Raw genomic sequence first — 6,141 nt, forward strand, 5'->3', positions numbered from 1 at the left:
AATATTTTCCTGTAGTAATCCATTAAAGTGGATTCCAATATTGAAATATAAATGTTACTATTCACACTACTCCTGCGAGTGTACAGGTGTCCTACCCCTTCTGCTGTCATACAACTCCAGACAATACCGCTTCCGCCAACATATTTGACTTTAAGTACTATACAATCAGCTAGATATTCTTCTTTGATTTTTTGAAGCACAAGGGGTCCCAAAAACCTCAAAAAAAATATTCAGTATAGTATGATTATTTTTTTTTAATATTTTTGAATAAATTAAGTTTTTAATATTAGTTTAAAATTGACTTAAGGTTAGATTCATTGGACCAATTGACTTTCGCCCAATCTTCAGATATCTAATCTTGGTGTTTTTGGGTCCACTCTAACCTTCGATTTTTATTTATTTCTGAAAGATTTCGAGCTTTACAACCTCTGTGTCTCACATCATTGAGCCTTCTTTCCACTGTCTGCAAATAAATGGATGACCATTCATTTGCAGAGCTTTGAAGAAGTTTTTAGATGATTTTTATGGGACTCACGAACCAAGATTCGACCTTCCTGGGCTTTCGTTTTCTTCCAGTTTTTGTCTTTAATTTGTAAGAACCACGTTCGTTGAACCGTTTCAAAGCATTTTGGACAGCGTGTCGTCAACAATTAATAGGTTTACTAATTTTCCACATATTCATTCAATAACAAGCAATATTCGAATGCAATAAAATAATATATTAAAACGACAAATAAATGCCGAAATCACGCAACTGAACATGTGCGTTATAAGTGATATTTGTGCAATAATTTGAGTCACGTTTACATAAAGCTAGTAAAGTAACATATAATTATGGTAATGTATATGTGAAGTTTTTTTCATGTCTGCGTCTAATGGAACAGGTTTGACGTAAAGAGAGAAGCGGCTGATTTTTGATCTGCTCCGTCCTCCTCATAGTTCGGGTTCGTGCGAACTAAGTGATTTAAAGTTGGAAAACTCGTGTTATTTGTGCAAAATGTATCCGTTTTTATACACATAACATGCACAGCTCGAAATAGGCTTAGTGCTCGCCCACTTTTTTCTAGCACGGAAAATTACCATTCTACGAGTGTGACTGTAATGACAAATTGCTACCTGTCACTACGTTTGAAAGGCACAAGAGGTTTGTGAAGTAAGTAAATTATTGTTATTCAGTTTTACAGCAACAACTATTTTTTTGTATTAAAAATAAATAAAAAAATAAAAAAACAGAATATTTTTCTGACTCGATCTTATAGTTTTTGACCACTGCTTTCATACTACGTGACCCACTTTAGAGCTTGTACTGTTGATTCCATCGTCTACTGATGTATGCTCTGCGGTAACATTCGAAGAATAATGGCGACTTCTTGAAAATATGTGCATATATACCCATTAACGTATGTGAATATCAAAATCATGGTAAAATAGCAATAATAATATATCAAATAATATATTTCCATTATTAAAAAAATATAGATCTTTATTAAATTATATTAGAATTGTAATACATACGTATATATAAAGGATAAATAATTTATATTCTAATTATCCGTATATGTTTTGTATAATTATGTTTTATATAACTTAGTGGTGAATAAAGATTTAAATATGTTAAAAAATTTAAATTACGAAAGCAACAAAAACACGAATTTTAAACTATTTAGTTGCCTTTTAATAAATCAATAGACACCTTAAAAAATATATTTAATATGTACAAAAAAATAATCTAAATAAATAAACGATGAAATCCCTTTTATACTGAATACTGGATACTGTGGTTCAATAGCTTTTTATAGTGTCAACGGTTACGCTTTTATTTAAACACCAGTTTGTCTATAAATATGTCGTAATAAACGTTATTGCTGAAAATTTCTGCAGCGTATCTTAAGTCTTTTATTCTTTCATAACTTTGATTAAAATAAATTACAAAAAGTGTGTAAAACATCGGTTAAATCCCAATACTTATGGGTAGGTTCAAAGCCATTGCAACATAGACAAAAAAAAATATTTAAGTTGCAGGTATTTTAACTTAATGACTTTCTTTTAAATATAACATTTCGAATTTGTGAAAAAACAGACTTTGTTCTAAAATTTTATAAATAGGAAAATTATTATTTATGACCAACAATTTAACTGGTTTCAGTATATTACCAAAGCTATGTGAATAGCATTGGTAATATTGGTCAATTGAAGAACTTCATAAACAAGTTAAATTTCTCTATTTATTATTTCTTCATAACTAAATGAAGCAAAATTTTTAAAATCTGTTCTAAAATCAAAAGCAATATTTAACTATTTAAATTACAATATAATGTATTTGAAAAACAATATGTATTTTTCTTCCTAAAAGGGTTAATACACTGGTGTCACGTGTCTTTGCATTTAAGGACACTTTCTACATTAACTTAGCGTATGCTAATTCTAGCTATATATTATATGTGTCTCCTGCTTACATTATTGCTAATTTCAATATTTAAATTTGTTGACAACGACAACTCTACAATTGTTTGATTCGTATTTTTATCTTAGACTTATTTTATCTTTAATCATAAATAATTCAGGGATACGTTTCAACAATTGATTAATGCATCACGTTTGTATACCGTTATAGGTGTGACTTTTCAAGCGGATAATTTAACTCAGATTTAACCATTATACATACATTTTTTCGATTAAAGTTAATCATATCCTGTGTTCTTTATAATTGTTTGTGACGCTACAACTTTTCCGGTGATTTTTCCTAATTTTCTAAACCGCAAACGCTTGAGCAAAAAATAGGCTCTTGTGCAAGATTTAATTGATAGTTTCTATGATAAGCCTTATCATTTAACATCGATCGATATGTTGTTTAATGTTTGTATTGGAATCGAGTGGTGCTTTTATCAAACTATGTCCATTAAACAGTGTGACATGTTTTTTTCGGAAAGCCAAGCTTTGATTTAAAGTTGTATTTTGCTTTGTCACAAATAATATAATGTTTTATATCTATCTACAAAAATATGACACAAGTTATATTTTTCCTTAAATTTAACTATAGTTACGAATAATTTATTATTATTGTCTTATTATATAACTTCAACAATTGTAAACATTGGAAATGGTTGTGAACCGTTGATAAATGTAATAAAATCTGGCAAATGTGTCAAATAATAAACTACAGTTTGCTATATTTTATCAAAAAATACTTCAATATTTGCTATAACTATAAAGCAGAATATCTTATATATGTAGCTTTAATTAAATTAGTACTAAGTATATAATGGTATGATCGGTGATTTTTGACAATATCACGATCATTATTTTTTTTATTTTTGGCGACCTTTCACCAAACAAGAAGTTTCTCGGATCCATATAAAAATAATTTTCGAGATTGATGTAAAAGCGTGATAAGACTTTTATATGCAATTAGAAATAGTTTACTTATCGTACGGTTCTGAGTGCTTCCGTTAAACTCTCCTATGATGTTACGCCGGGACCATGATCTTGGGTCGTCTGCCGAATCATAAAGCCTACTCCCTTTTATTATTGAACTGACGCCAGAGTTTATAGCCCTCGGCTTGCCAGGCTGCCATTGTAGACTAGAAACCCATCGGGTCACAATTTTCCAAGCTTTCGCCCTTGGCCGGTTCACCCCTTCGAAGACTCCGCCTTATTTTCGCATCCTTCACATCAATATCTCATGAATTGCACCTTATCATTGTATTCACCGAACGAAACCCTCCTTAAAAGATAAGGCAAGAGCATGCGCCACCTTGTCCTTCTGAGGACGATGATATTAGACGTTCGATTACTACCAATGGTGTTTATTTTCATATATGTGTACCTATAATGTCAATTGTTCTATTCTGTGCAAATTAAAAAAATGCGTGTACATCGACAAGTCTAAGCTTGTCATATATATATATATATATAATAGTTGATTAACACGCAATATTTAATTGCTTTGCAATAAATATTAAATTAACAAATTTACTGCAATGCAAGAATCTAAGCAGAAATAATGCACAATAATAAAAAAATGTTTACTTATTATTTTAATAACTATTTTAAATACCTAATAATTTAAAAGAGCATGTACTACATCAAATATTCAGATTAGTAACTCCATTACATTGTATCTATGCAACTAGATTATAAATTTGTTATACTAGGCACTTTATGTATTATCCATTTATATTATGTGTATACAAACGAATCGTGTAACATAACTGTGTTAATTAGTTTATTATATAATGTTACGACTAACCAAAATCTGTAACTTTTATTATATATTGGGATTATGTATTACTATAAAATTAAATAAAAAAGTTTGCATTTATGTTGTATACGTAGGTATCTAGATAATATTAATATTTCTACAACAATGAATCTTTTTATCAAAATTGTACATAAAAATATTTTTTCATTAGTAAATTATAATAGTTATAAATAATACAATTTTTACCTATTTTCTTTCTCATTTTCCTATTTTACTTTTATACTAACTTTTCTCGTTTATTTTAAGCATTGTCAAACAAGGATTTAGCCTCTATTTGCACAATTACTGTCGTTTATTTTATTACGGCAATCTTCCAAATCGATCTGAAGTTGAACAGCGATTTTCCTTAAAACATCGTTAAGAAAATATTTATCTGAGACGATCGAGAAACAAATTATGGCATTGGATCCTGTTCCAAACATACAAGTACATTTTTTATGATATTCTTCATTTGCACCACATCTTTTGCGTATCATATAATATCTTGTCAAAATCGTGATGTCATTTTAATTTTATTTTTTTGCTTAATAAATTGAGTCATCAAGTTTCACTTCCATGTTTGAGTGCGTAGTTGTTTTTTTTAATTTAACTAATCATGCATAATAATCAATAAATATAATATTAATTATAAATTCATCGAGCTAATTAATACTGTCCGCATAGTTCTATTTTCGAGAAGTTAAAGCGGATCAAGGATCTTACGATATTACAGATTGAATAACAATTTAGATCTCGTTGCGATAACTATAAATAGTTATTTGATAATATTAATAACATGTAATCAACTATTTTTATATTTAAGAATATTCTAAGAAATTTAAATTTATAACATCTATAAACAGTTTCAACCGTGTTATTCTTATTGTTTTCCGAAAATAGACAATCGTGTTAAGATAGAAGTTGAGATTGTAATTTCGATTACGTGGATTTTCCCAACACCCACCTGATTCAAAACAAGGATATGCAATTTATTGGTAATTTATTAGCTAAGAACAGATGTTGTAATGAAACTAAACGTTAAATATTCACAATTTATTTATCGTTTGTATATTACATTATATACACGTGTATTTACAAAAAAATAATAGTGGCAATTCTATCGGTTCAACAAAATAATACATTTAACAACTGTTTTAACCGTGAATGGAATTCACTCGTAGGAATTTCATAAATATAGTAACTAATGCACGGGGTATTATTTTATTGCGAATGTATAAAAATGAATAAGTTAAGACTTACATTCGTAAAAACTAAACTACGAATTAAAATAATTATTAGTATATAATAATAAACGAGAAAGCAATTAACATAAATCTTTCAAAGTTGTTTTCATATCACAATAATGAGCCGCTCGTATTAAATTATATTATAAAATAGCATAGGTTTTTTAATCATATACAAATACAACATAGATAATATTAAAATATGGTTAACAACATTGTGGGAAAATAATGGCAAATAAATATAAGAAAAAAACGTAATATTGACAAATAAATGTATATATTACAAAAGGATAGTGTAGTACTTTTAATATAAACAGGGCAAAGGCAGAGGGTTCTTAAAAATGATGAAAGCGCCGCATCATTTGATATATTATTATGTTCATTTAATATAGATTACTAATCATATAAATGTATCATGCTTTTAACACTTTTTAATAAAAAATAATTGCAGCTTTTAATTTTTCATCAAAAATGAGGTCATAATGACCGTGATCGGTAAATATAATTACAAAAAGTACATCAAAATTACAGATAATTGGGAAAATAAAATGAAAAATTGAAGATAAAAGGGTAAAATATGCAACAATGGCAGTGCATCTTTCGAGTTTTATTCAATTAAGTAAAATATTTTATATTTTTTTTTTTTTTGAAATATAG

This window comes from Plectrocnemia conspersa, unplaced genomic scaffold (assembly GCF_051122295.1).
Source record: "Plectrocnemia conspersa isolate PC_06_02 unplaced genomic scaffold, ASM5112229v1 ptg000013l, whole genome shotgun sequence".
Lineage (NCBI taxonomy): Eukaryota > Metazoa > Arthropoda > Insecta > Trichoptera > Polycentropodidae > Plectrocnemia > Plectrocnemia conspersa.